This window comes from Dendrobates tinctorius, unplaced genomic scaffold (genome assembly GCF_039654945.1).
Source record: "Dendrobates tinctorius isolate UK_male_01 unplaced genomic scaffold, ASM3965494v1 ptg000138l, whole genome shotgun sequence".
Classification (NCBI taxonomy): Eukaryota; Metazoa; Chordata; class Amphibia; order Anura; family Dendrobatidae; genus Dendrobates; species Dendrobates tinctorius.
Window position 1 is genome coordinate 28,973,544 of NW_027361806.1, and position 14,482 is coordinate 28,988,025.

The 14,482-nt window shown below is 48.1% G+C and overlaps 1 protein-coding gene and 2 non-coding genes across 3 annotated transcripts in view; all 3 read right to left on the minus strand.

Annotated features, from left to right (window-relative positions):
- ARMH1 (armadillo like helical domain containing 1) overlaps positions 1-14,482 on the minus strand; it is a 181,334-nt gene that overhangs the window by 68,264 nt on the left and 98,588 nt on the right. The window lies entirely within an intron of this gene.
- LOC141048914 (U5 spliceosomal RNA) lies at positions 2,703-2,816 on the minus strand. Its single transcript, XR_012220193.1, has one exon. It is a non-coding gene; the product is annotated as a U5 spliceosomal RNA (small nuclear RNA).
- On the minus strand, positions 10,486-10,600 carry LOC141048918 (U5 spliceosomal RNA). Its single transcript, XR_012220197.1, has one exon. It is a non-coding gene; the product is annotated as a U5 spliceosomal RNA (small nuclear RNA).

Sequence of the window (14,482 nt, forward strand, 5' to 3'; positions counted from 1 at the left end):
GTGCATCCTGGGGGATATGCAAATCACAGGCGGGGGGGGGTCACATGACTGCAGGATTTTGCAGAGAACTCTGAACTTTCCATCAGTTTTATTTTTTTTATTTTCTTATCCTGAACCCACGGCTTCTTCTTTTCTCCCGTTACTGTGAGTTTCGGAGACCGTTCTTACAGTCACAGGACGCGGAGGGACCGCGGCGGCGGCGGCTGAGAGAAGCGATTTTTTTTTTTTTTTTCCTTTTCTAGTCTCGCTCAGATAGTCCATCATGGAAGAAAACTTCCACAAATAAACCTTCATCATTAGAGACCTTTAAGTCTATAAAATAACAAATGCAAATCATCTCTGCAGACTCTTCAGAGAGGACTAGATCTCTAGCGCCATCCACAGGAAGTAACAATCCTAGAAGTCAACGTCGGCCCCTTACCTCGTCACATGACTTAGGATAAAACCCAAACCAGAATCTCCGTTTGCAGACACCGTGTTTCGGGGTGCTGCCCTTCGTCAGTGCAAAGTGTGAGATCTGGTTTGGTGATGTGTAAATAACTAACACAGATATTACCTAAACAAACAACACTTACATACATAACAAATGGACTTTTTTCACATACCAATTACAGACCAGTTTCCCCTTTAGCCCAAATACCAACATTTTCTTTCCATTTCTCTCATCACAATCCATTGGCTCCACACTATAATCTTCATCTGTACGATATTCACGACTCTGTATCGGTGACAGTGACCGCTCTCTCGCTCTCTTTCCTATCTACTACCTTTTCCACGTTCATATCTACAGAGGTTTTCTCTTCCTTCCTCCCGTTTCTCCTATTACCCTTCCATGATAACAGTCGGCCTCCTCATCTTCCCGCAATCGTCCCCGCACACAATCCTTTCGTCTTCACTTCCGCCAGTTTCTCAATAGTTACATCAAAGTAATTCCTGCCTGAAGCCAAGTCTCCAACAGAGGCAGAGCGCCGCTTCCTCCAGCCGTCTGCCTTGTGCTTCAGTCATCGTCCACAACCCCGCTTTACCACCATTTTTCCTCAGCTGCCTCTCGTTGCCCAAGGACTAATCCGACCACCTAGCAGCAGAGAGTGAAGCGATTCCCCCACAACAAGGCGCCAGGTAGCGAACCATGACCAAGGAATCGACCATTAGATAACTTGATCGTAACCCCTTAATGACCGTCAATACGCCTCTTAACGGCAACAGTTAAGGGAACTTATTCCTCGGCACTGCTTTTTAACGGCACTGAGAAATAAGTGTATAGCGCCCCCCAACGTCAGAGAATCTCGGGGGACTCTGCTACCAGGTGTAGCGGAGATCCTGGGGAATATGATTCGGGTCGGATTTTACCGTCCCCAGTCCTGTGATCGCCATTATTCACCGAATAACAGCGATCAACACACACGAAAAAAAAAGTCTGGTTTTCCATTCATTTCTCCTCTGAAATGATCACGCATACCAGAGGAGAAAGGAATAGGGTCCCCCGAGCCCCCTGATACCTCCGCCATCCCCGGATCCTCCTGCTCCGGCCCCAAATGTCATCTTCCTGGAAGAAAATGGTGACACGTGCAGTGCGCCCGCTGAGATCTGCAGGCTGGTACCCGGCAACAAGAGATTTCATCATATTGGTTCATTATGATCACTGTGATAGACCCTAACACAATGACCAAAATAAAAAAGTTGTAACCCCCCCTCCCCCCTCTATCACCCCCTTAGCTAGGTAAAAATAATAAAACACAATTTTTTATTTATTTTTTTACATACTTTGCAGTTAGGGTTGGGATAGGGTTGTTTTGAGGTTAGGGTTGGGGGTGTGGTTGGGATTAGGGTTGAGATTAGGGGCAGGGCTGTGTTAGGGTTGGAGTTAGAATTGGGGGGTTTACACTGTTTAGATACATCAGGGGGTGTTCAAACGCGACATGGCGCCCGTCATCGATTCCAGCCAATTTTGCATTCAAAAAGTCAAACAGTGCTCCCTCCCTTCTGAGCCCTGCCATGCGCCCAAACAGCGGCTTTCCCTCACATACGGGGTATCGGCGCACTATAGAGAAATTGCACAACAAATTTTGTGATCCATTTTCTCCTGATACAGTTATGAAAATAAAGAAGTTTGGCTCTAGTGTAAGTTTTTTGTGAAAAAGTTAAATGTTCATTTTTTCCTTCCACATTGCTTTAGTTCTCGCGAAGCACCTGAAGGGTTAATAAACGTCTTGAATGTGGTGTTGAGCACCTTGAGGGGTGCAGTTTTTAGATTGGTGGCACTTTTGGGTATTTTCTGTTATATTGACCCCCACACTCACTTCTAATGTGAGGTGGTCCCTAAAAACATGGTTTTGTCAATTTTGTTGGAAAAATGAGAAATCGCTGGTCAACTTTTAACCCTTATAACGTCCTCACTGAAAAAAATTATGTTTCCAAAATTGTGATGTAAAGTAGACATGTGGGAAATGTCATTTATTAACTATTCTGGGTGACATGACGCTCTGCTGTTTTTTTTTTCATAAACACAAATCATATCGAATAAATGTCACCAGTTACATGAAATACAATGTGTCACGAAAACAACCACAATCTCAGAATCGGCGGGATCCACAGACGCTCCAGAGTGATCACCTCCTAAAGGGACAGCGGTCAGAACGGTGATGAGGCCGGAGCACCAGTCCCGTCACCTTCTCTTCATCTGCTTTTCACCAGTGCAGGAAACCCAGCGAGCGCCGGGCAGCAAAAAATTATATGAAACTCATAATTGTTCCTCTCCACGGAAATCTTTAGTAAAAGGCGAAAGATTTATTCGATCTGAAGAGAAACCAGAGTATAGAGAGGAGAGCGGCCGGCGTCACCCGGGGCCTGCGCTGCGCTCATCACCCCCGCGGAGAGGACGGCTCCTGGGTGGATGGTGGGGGCCACGTTCTCCGGCCCCCGGACACAATGTATCTGATCTGTTACTGAACTTTACCACAAAAACTAACGGAAAATGACGAGAAAACGTTACAGTTCTGAGGACGGGTCAGGTGCATCCTGGGGGATATGCAAATCACAGCTGGAGGCGGGGCGTCACATGGCTGCAGAGCTCTTCCCATGTGTCCTCAGATCACCTCCAGAGCTCTGACTCCTTCCTCTTCTCCCTGGGACTTTTCCCACCCCCGGAGCAGCATTTATAGGGTTACTGCAGTGACCGAGAGCCCTGGAGTCTGCCATGTTCTCAGAGCAGAACGTTATGTGTGGGAGGCCTGGGGAACTCCAGGGAGCGGGAGATTGGGGACCTGCAGTGGATTCTCCATCACAAGGTGAACGCGCCTGACTCTCAGGATTAGACGTTATGTAGCTGAAAATACAACATCTGAAGCGCTATAAGTGATAGTCTGCAGGGGTCTATAGCGGTATAGTGGCCCCATACCTGGAGAAAGTCCCGGACCCCAGAGACTGCAAGATCCTGAGCCGGTATAGACTCAGTGCCCACAGTCTGGCCATCGAGGTCGGCCGACACAGGCAGAGCTACAAGCCCAGGGAGGAAAGACTGTGCCAACACTGTGACCAGGAGGCCCTGGAGGATGAGACCCACTTCCTGCTACACTGCTCCAAGTACTCAGCAGTGAGGGACACTCACTTCACGAGACTCTCACATCTCTTCCCGGATTTCACCACCATGAAGGAGGAAGAGAAAACATATATCCTGCTGGGGGAAGAAGAGAGAGCAGTGGAGATAGCAGTGCGGTATGTGAGCGCATGTCAGACTGCGAGAAAGAGAACTCTGATGATATGCCATGGACTTCTATGGCCCCCACCCTGGATATGCCCCCATCCACCTTTCCTACAGGCCCTACCCAACATCCCTACAGTCCCTATCCCCATTCCCTTTTGTACAGTTGCTTTGGCAAAACTAATGTGTATTTAGTCCTGCCAATAAAGCTTCTCTGAATTTGTGATGTATAATTGATAGTCTGCAGGGGTCTCGGGGCGTCATTTCCCCCTTGTCACAGCGCTCCACACGTTATCGTCTGCTGCCCTCTTGTGGACATTTACACACACTACGCTTTCACATGTGTCAGCCACCGTCGTAGAACAGACGATCATTAGTACTATCCATAGTTATTTCTGGTATTTATTCTATACCAACTGAAGAGCCCGGTGCTGCCCGGGCATAGTAACTAACTACAGTTAGTTATAACAAATTATAATGAATAATATATATATATATATAAAGCTGAGTGTATAGCCCCGCCCACTCCACATAGTCACATTCACTATAATCTCCCGCATCATCCCGTCAGCAAGAGCCACCGGACTACTACCCCTAATATCCCACATCCTCCCGTCAGCCAGAGCCACCGGACTACTACCCCTAATATCCCACATCGCCCCGTCAGCCAGAGCCACCGGACTACTACCACTAATATCCCACATCGTCCCGTCAGCCAGAGCCACCGGACTACTACCACTAATATCCCACATCGTCCCGTCAGCCAGAGCCACCGGACTACTACCCCTAATATCCCACATCGTCCCGTCAGCCAGAGCCACCGGACTACTACCCCTAATATCTCACATCATCCCGTCAGCCAGAGCCACCGGACTACTACCCCTAATATCCCACATCATCCCGTCAGCCAGAGCCACCGGACTACTACCACTAATATCCCACATCATCCCGTCAGCCAGAGCCACCGGACTACTATCCCTAATATCCCACATCATCCCGTCAGCCAGAGCCACCGGACTACTACCACTAATATCCCACATCGTCCCGTCAGCCAGAGCCACCGGACTACTTCCACTAATATCCCACATCGTCCCGTCAGCCAGAGCCACCGGACTACTACCCCTAATATCTCACATCGTCCCGTCAGCCAGAGCCACCGGACTACTACCCCTAATATCCCACATCGTCCCGTCAGCCAGAGCCACCGGACTACTACCCCTAATATCCCACATCTTCCCGTCAGCCAGAGCCACCGGACTACTACCCCTAATATCCCACATCATGCCGTCAGCCAGAGCCACCGGACTACTGTCCCTAATATCCCACATCATCCCGTCAGCCAGAGCCACCGGACTACTACCCCTAATATCCCACATCCTCCCGTCAGTCAGAGCCACCGGACTAGTACCACTAATATCCCACATCATCCCGTCAGCCAGAGCCACCGGACTACTACCCCTAATATCCAACATCATCCCGTCAGCCAGAGCCACCGGACTACTACCCCTAATATCCCACATCTTCCCGTCAGCCAGAGCCACCGGACTACTACCCCTAATATCCCACATCATCCTGTCAGCCAGAGCCACCGGACTACTGTCCCTAATATCCCACATCATCCCGTCAGCCAGAGCCACCGGACTACTACCACTAATATCCCACATCATCCCGTCAGCCAGAGCCACCGGACTACTTCCACTAATATCCCACATCATCCCGTCAGCCAGAGCCACCGGACTACTACCACTAATATCCCACATCATCACGTCAACCAGACCCACCGGACTACTACCACTAATATCCCGCATCATCCTGTCAGCCAGAGCCACCGGACTACTACCACTAATATCCCGCATCATCCCGTCAGCCAGAGCCACCGGACTACTACCACTAATATCCCGCATCATCCCGTCAGCCAGAGCCACCGGACTACTACCACTAATATCCCACATCATCCCGTCAGCCAGAGCCACCGGATTACTACGACTAATATCCCGCATCATCCCGTCAGCCAGAGCCCCCGGACTACTACCACTAATATCCCGCATCATCCCGTCAGCCAGAGCCACCGGACTACTACCACTAATATCCCGCATCATCCCGTCAGCCAGAGCCACCGGACTACTACCACTAATATCCCGCATCATCCCGTCAGCCAGAGCCACCGGACTACTACCACTAATATCCCACATCATCCCGTCAGCCAGAGCCACCGGACTACTACCACTAATATCCCACATCATCCCATCAGCCAGAGCCACCGGACTACTACCACTAATATCCCACATCATCATGTCAGCCAGAGCCACCGGACTACTACCCCTAATATCCCACATCATCCCATCAGCCAGAGCCACCGGACTACTACCCCTAATATCCCACATCATCCCGTCAGCCAGAGCCACCGGACTACTACCACTAATATCCCACATCATCTGCGCACGTCTTTTGGGATTGACGTTTTGCACAGCTCCTGTTGGGTGCCTTGGAGGATGACCTGGGAAATGCTGTCCAAACCCCCATGAACGGGCAGCAAGATGGCTTAGTGACTATCGCTGAAGCTATGCAAAACCGAGGTCCCAGATCCATACTCCATCTAATACATCATCTGTAGGGAGTTTGTATATCTCCCCCATGCTTGTGTAGGTTTTCTCTGGGTCCCCCGCTTTCCTCCCACATGCCAGAAGACCTAGTGATCGAAGTCTAGGAGAGGCATAAGACTTATAAAATGTGAATGTGATCATGTATGCGCTGTGCTGGGACACAGTAAATTGTAGTGTTTCCATTATAAATTTCTGCAAAACATTATAATTTCAATAGAAAAAGGTCGCCCCATGGAGGATCTGCCTATATCGCAGAAGCTCCAGGAGCCGTCATCTGTAAGACCAATGATCATCTGCAGAAAACGATTCTCAGCCACAACTCAGAAACTCTGCGGACCCAACCACGACTTCTGTCAACAAGACTGCAAAATGGTAGAAGATCCGACAGAAGGAAGAACAAGCATTTGTCCAAAATAAAAAATGTACAAGAAACCCCAGAGGGGTGACCGGCCCTCTCTGCTGCATGTCCCACTGCTTCGCCCGGCGTCCCTGGAGGACTGGATGGGACAGGACTAATTCAAATTCAAAGAAGCTTTATTGGCAGGACTAAATACACATTAGATTTGCCAAAGCAAGTGTACAAAAGGGAATAGGGATAGGGACTGTAGAGATGTTGGGTAGGGGCTGTAGGAAAGGTGGATGGGGCAGATCCAGGATGGGGGCCATAGAAGTCCATGGCATAGGGAAGGTGGATGGGGGGAATGGGGGCAGATCCAGGGCGGGGCTATAGAAGTCCATGGCATAGGGAAGGTGGATGGGGGCAGATCCAGGGTGGGGGTTATAGAAGTCCATGGCATAGGGAAGGTGGATGGGGGGGATGGGGGCAGATCCAGGGTGGGGCTATAGAAGTCCATGGCATAGGGAAGGTGGATGGGGGGATGGGGGCAGATCCAGGGTGGGGGTTATAGAAGTCCATGGCATAGGGAAGGTGGATGGGGATGGGGGCAGATCCTGGGTGGGGCTATAGAAGTCCATGGCATATTATAGTTCGCTTTCTCACAGTCTATGGCTGGTTTCACACTAGCGTTTTTTAGCGCTGCGTTTTTGCGCATACATGCGCATGCATCCTTTTCCCCAATCTTTAACATGGGAGCGCATGGTCTAGCGTTTGCACGCGTTTTACGTGCGCATGCGTTTTTTTGTAGTGTGCGCCCAGGCGCGCCGGTCGCTGCCTGTTTCATTTTTGGTCCATCCGACCTGTCTCAAGAAAACGCATGCGCACGGAATGCGCAAAAAAAACACATTACAGTCTATGGGAATGCAGATGTGCGCATGGAAATGCGTACGTCTGCGTTTAAAAACGCATGCGTTTTAAGAGGAATAATGGCTAAAAAATTGTTAAAACACATGCGCAAAAAAGCAGCAAATGCATACATAACACATGATGCGTTTCTTGTATGCGTCTGCACTGCGCAAAAACGCAGCGCAAAAAAAACGCTAGTGTGAAACTAACCTATGACATTCACTCACATACCGCGCAGCTATCTCCACTGCTCTCTCTTCTTCCCCCAGCAGGATATATGTTTTCTCTTCCTCCTTCATGGTGATGAAATCCGGGAAAAGATGTGAGAGTCTCGTGAAGTGAGTGTCCCTCACTGCTGAGTATTTGGAGCAGTGTAGCAGGAAGTGGGTCTCAACCTCCAGGGCCTCCTGGTCACAGTGTTGGCACAGTCTTTCCTCCCGGGCTTGTAGCTCTGCCTGTGTCGGCCGGATTCGATGGCCAGACTGTGGGCACTGAGTCTATACCGGCTCAGGATCTTGCGGTCTCTGGGGTCCGGGAGTTTCTCCAGGTATGGGGCCAGTCTGTAGTCTCTCTGTAGACTCTGGTACATGGTCAGTTTCTGTGAGCTGATGATGTCGTTCTTCCAGTCACTTACGTACCTCTCCTGGCTCCGGCTTTTGTCAGGTTGCTGTGATTGGTGGTCTGGTCTGGTTGGGTTTGGGTGGGCTGTTCCGAGGGTCTTGGTTTTTCTGTTTCCCCTACATGTGTCAGGGCTTTATGGTGATGGGAGCTTGGATTGCTCCTACGTAGGTGAGCCCGGAATGACAGTGCCCTCTTTAGAACCGTTAGGTGTAGAGGGAATCTGCCCAGCTCGGCCCGGCAAGCACTGTTGGAGGTGCTCCGATGGACTTGGAGAAGGTGCTTGCAGAATTCCAGGTGGAATATTTTTGTTGGGCTGGAATCCCACCTTGACCAGTCTGGGTAGGTGTGAGGGCCCCAGACTTCGCTGCCATACAGGAGGATTGGGGCGATGATAGAGTCGAAGATTTTTAACCAGACCCTCACCAGTGGCTGCAGATGGTAGAGTTTCCTTCGGATGGCATAGAAGGTTTTGCAGGCCTTGTCTTTCAGGGTCTCTATGGCTTGTTAGAAGCTCCCTGACCGGTGAATCTCTAGGCCCAGATAGGTATATTTGTCCGTTCCTGTAAGTGCGCGGTTGTTGAGGACAAATGAAGGGTGCTGGTCTGATTTTCCCTTTTTTTTTTTTTTGAACACCATGATGTTGGTTTTCTTTAGGTTGACCGGTAGAGCCCAGGTGGAGCTGAATTTCTCTAAGATTTTCAGGTTGTCTTGGAGGCCCTTCTCGGTTGGTGACAGAAGCAGCAAGTCATCTGCATACAGCAGGAATTTCACCTGCACGTCGTGGAGGGTGAGACCTGGTGCTGTGGAAGATTCCAGAGTGGTAGCCAGCTCGTTGATGTAAATGTTGAAGAGCGTTGGGTTTAGGCTGCAGCCTTGTCTGACTCCCCGGCGCTGCTGGAAATAGGCCGTTCTTCTGCCGTTCACACTCACGCTGCAGAGGTTCTCGGTGTAGGAGCTTTTGATGACATCGTAGGTCTTTCCTCCTATTCCGCTCTCCAGCAGTTTCAGGAATAAGCCTGGGTGCCACACCGAATCAAAGGCCTTTTTAAAGTCCACGAAACAGGCGTATATCTTCCCGTTCTTTGTATTGTGCACGTGGCTCTGAATGAGGCTGTGCAGGGTGTAGATGTGGTCAGTAGTGCGGTGGTTTGGCATGAACCCTGCTTGGCTCTTGCTGAGGACGTTGTGCTCGGTGAGGAAACTGAGGATCCTCTTGTTCAGGATGCTGTTGAACAGTTTTCCCAGGTTGCTGCTGACACATATTCCTCTGTAGTTGGCTGGGTCATACCTGTCCCCATTCTTGTGGATGGGTGTGATGAGGCCTTGATTCCAGGTAGGAGGGAAGTAGCCGGCACTTAGCACAATATTGAAGAGTTTAACCATTGCGGCCTGTATTTCTGGTGGGCTGTACTTCAGCATTTCTGGTAGGATTCCATCCAGGCCACCGGCTTTTCTACATCTTATGGAAGAGATTCTCTCTGCTACTTCCTGTAGTGTGATTGGTGCATTCAGGGGGTTTTGGAAATTTTTTACTTTTTCCTCCATTGCTTTTAGCTTTGCCATTATGCTTTCCTGTTCTTGGCTTAGTTCTTCCTGTGGAATGTCTTTATAGAGGTCTCTGAAGTACTGGAGCCAGATGTTGCCATTTTGGATATGGATGTTGTTTTTCTTGTCTTTTGTGCCCATTTGTGACTATCCACAAGCTCATCAGCACACGATGGAGAAGATTCCAGGGCTCCCGGCGAGGTCACATCTAGAGCTGAGATCATGGAAGGAAAAGCTACAGTCCCCAGTAGTCAGTCAGCACATCAGTCTCCTGTACAGGAGATCACACCCCGATTAACCTAGGACCTGGTTAACCTGGGAGTACAAATTTATAACGAACTTTGACACTCTCAGTGCTGGAATGAATATGTCGCATGGATTTATGTCTTTTTACATCAATTAAGGAATTTCCTTTTAAAACCGTGTGGGGGCATCACAACACAGAACTAGACCCCAATCAGAGGACCATAAAACATCCGGACTCCTTATCTATGAACTGGTCCAATGTTTATATTTATGTTTCTCCCTCTCCCATATTGATAGTTCTGCTTCACGTCACTTGTCTTATCTATTGTGTTATTTCTGTGTTGTATTGTGCATAAATATGTGACTTCAGATTTTGTATTAGTCTTTGCCTGATGAAGAGACCTGAGTAGTCTGGAAAGCTGCAATGTGTCACCATCTTTTCAGGTAGCCATTAAAAGGTATCAACCACTGAGGACTCTCAATTCTGAATATTTTTCCCGATTAACCTGTTATTCACCAGTGCAGGAAGCCCAGCGAGCGCCGGGCAGCAAAAAATTATACGAAACTCATAATTGTTCCTCTCCACGGAAATCTTTAGTAAAAGGCGAAAGATTTATTCGATCTGAAGAGAAACCAGAGTATAGAGAGGAGAGCGGCCGGCGTCACCCGGGGCCTGCGCTGCGCTCATCACCCCCGCGGAGAGGACGGCTCCTGGGTGGATGGTGGGGGCCACGTTCTCCGGCCCCCGGACACAATGTATCTGATCTGTTACTGAACTTTACTACAAAAACTAACGGAAAATAATGAGAGAACGTTACAGTTCTGAGGACGGGTCAGGTGCATCCTGGGGGATATGCAAATCACAGCCGGAGGCGGGGCGTCACATGGCTGCAGGATTTTGCAGAGAACTCTGAACTTTCCATCAGTTTCATTTTTTTATTTTCTTATCCTGAACCCGCGGCTTCTTCTTTTCTCTCGTTACTGTGAATTTCGGAGACCGTTCTTACAGCCACAGGACGCGGAGGGACCGCGGCGGGGGATGAGAGGAGCAATTTTTTATTTTTTTTTTCATTTCCAGTCTCGCTCAGATCGTCCATCATGGAAGAAAACTTCCACAAATTAACCTTCATCATTAGAGACCTTTAAGTCTATAAAATAACAAATGCAAATCGTCTCTGCAGACTCTTCAGAGAGGACTAATAATAATAATAATAATAATAAATTTTATTTTTATAGCGCCGACATATTCCGCAGCACTTTACATTTCAGAGGGGATTTGTACAGACAATAGACATTACAGCATAACAATAATCACATAGATCATAACAGATACCAAGAGGAATGAGGGCCCTGCTCGCAAGCTTACAGTCTATGAGGAAAGAGGGAGACACGGAAGGTGGGTGGTAACAGTTGCCCTGATTGTATGGACCAGCCATAGTGTTAAGTGTGTAACAGTACAGACACAGAGGGCTAATGGATGCATAAAGCATGTGGGAACATGATGCGGGGAACCTGGTTATGGTAAAACTTTTGGCTGTGCCACACAGGGATAGATTAGGTTAATCTGTTGAGGCGGTAGGCCAGTCTGAATAAATGAGTTTTCAGGGCACGCTTAAAATTGTGGGGATTGGGGACTAATCGTATTGACCTGGGAAGTGCATTCCAAAGAATTGGCGCGGCACGTGTAAAGTCTTGGAGACGGGAGTGGGAGGTTCTGACTATTGAGGATGCTAACCTCAGGTCATAAGCAGAACGGAGGGCGCGGGTAGGGTGGTATACTGAAACAAGGGAGGAGATGTAGGGTGGTGCTGAGCCATGGAGGGCTTTGTGGGTGAGGGTAATAAGTTTATACTGAATTCTGGAGTGGATGGGTAGCCAGTGTAATGACTGGCACAAGGTAGAGGCATCGGTGTAACGATTGGTGAGGAATATGATCCTGGCTGCAGCATTCACGACAGATTGGAGAGGGGAGAGTTTGGTAAGAGGGAGACCGATTAGAAGAGAGTTACAATAGTCAAGACGAGAATGAATAAGAGAAACAGTAAGAGTTTTTGCAGAGTCAAAGGTAAGAAAAGGTCGAATTCTAGAAATGTTTTTGAGGTGCAGATGACAAGAGCGAACCAGTGATCGAATGTGGGGGGCAAAGGAAAGCTCGGAATCAAGTATGACCCCAAGACAGCGGGCCTGTTGCTGGGGAGTAATAGTGGAACCACACACGGAAATGGCAATGTCGGGTATAGGTACATTAGTAGAGGGAGGAAACACCAGGAGTTCACCAGGAGGACTAGATCTCTAGCGCCATCCACAGGAAGTAACAATCCTAGAAGTCAACGTCGGCCCCTTACCTCGTCACATGACTTAGGATAAAACCCAAACCAGAATCTCCGCTTGCAGACACCGTGTTTCGGGGTGTTGCCCTTCGTCAGTGCAAAGTGTGAGATCTGGTTTGGTGATGTGTAAATAACTAACACAGATATTACCTAAACAAACAACACTTACATACATAACAAATGGACTTTTTTCACATACCAATTACAGACCAGTTTCCCCTTTAGCCCAAATACCAACATTTTTTTTCCATTTCTCTCATCACAATCCATTGGCTCCACACTATAATCTTCATCTGTACGATATTCACGACTCTGTATCGGTGACAGTGACCGCTCTCTCGCTCTCTTTCCTATCTACTACCTTTTCCACGTTGATATCTACAGAGGTTTTCTCTTCCTCCCTCCCGTTTCTCCTATTACTCTTCCATGATAACAGTCGGCCTCCTCATCTTCCTGCAATCGTCCCCGCACACGATCCTTTCGTCTTCACTTCTTCCGGCAGTTTCTCAATATCCCGTTTTTCCGTTACAGAAGCCTCCGTTTACTGCTCCAGACTCCAGTTTTCTTCAGATCGTCCTTCGGACTCCTCGGTTTCCCAACTATTAGACCACAAACACGAAAACCTCCCTTTACATCCCACAGCTTTCAGGCCACGATTCATGGAAATGCCGACACTTCTCAGAGTTACATCACAGTATGTTGTATGAAAGGTGTGGGGTGCCCCAAACAATCAATGGGTTCTATATATGGGGGTGCAAAAGCCTGGCATGGAGAACCATGAACTGGAAGAGAAAAAAGACCAAAGAATGGCGGCCTGCACACCAATTACATCTGATAACACATAAGAACCAAAGAAAAATGCTTTACTGGAAAACACAACACACGTGCTAAAAACTATTAAAAAGGACAAAGGAAGTTCATGCGACACCCCCGCCTGTAACAATCACATACAGCCATAATAGGGATGGAGCACAGACCATGAAAAGCCGTCACAATACACCATGTGTGCAGAGTTTGTTCTCAGACATATGTAGTCTCCACATTGATTCCTATATATCAGCCCAATGTACAAACTTTCCAGGACCACAATTCAGGAGCCTGCAAACAAATAAGGCTGCTAAGATGTAAGAGAAGTTGTAGCTACATACTCACTGAGCCACTAATGAGCAAACACCCTGAAAGCAGCTCAATATTGCCAGATGACGTGCTGGTGGACGGCCAGGCACCCATGAAGTCTGTGGATAGCCAAGGGAATCATGCCCATAGGCATCCAAAATCAAGCTAAGACAGGGCTGAAGACATGGAGCAGGGGTGTGAGGAGCAGCCCCACGCGTATGGGAAGTGTGCCTGCTGGCCCAAACTCAGCGTTTAAATGGCATGTAGATAATACCTGGTGTGTGAAAACTCCCCAGCGGTCATGGCCCTGAAGATGTCTCGTGCAGCCCGGCGTTCACACCGAAATCTCGCGAGAGGACCGCTGGATTGTCCCATCTCGCGGGAAGGCCACAAGATCATTCCATATACCGCTGTAATGGTTTGTTTGCACCTGCGCAGTGTATTCAGTTTATTCAGACCGGTCTGATACAGTAACTAGTGAAAAGCTGCAAACCAGAGGCTGCAAAACCTTCAGCACAAATAAAAAGTATCCTTTGCCTCCGTATAATCACTAACCTGGCACCGTCTATGCATCACATGGTAAGAAAAAATGTATATAATCCATCAAAATCATGAAAACACACCGTACCTCCTACATCTAAAGAGAGAAAACATGGAGCAAATCAGCCAAAATGTATTTTTATGCGCTCCAACCAGTAAGTGCGCAAAAAAGGTAATCACTATGCATACATAAAGTGTGTGTATATACCAAAAATAAAATATATATGCATAATAATAAATGTACAATGGATGGTTAACAATATATATAGACCTCCATGGCTTTGATATTATAATATAGCAAAAAACCTTGACCGTACTCAAACCAGCCAAGGTCACATATTTGTACATCTGGGAATTGAATATTATATCCAAATGGTCATGTATGTGTAAAAAGCGCCCTCATTAACAATGGGAAGGTTGGGAGGGGATAATGTACAAATAGACAGTGTCCACCATATACAACGATGAAAAAATGAGGCAATAGACAAAGAAAATCCTGTGAAGGAATATACAAGTGTGAGGTAAAGAGATAACAAAT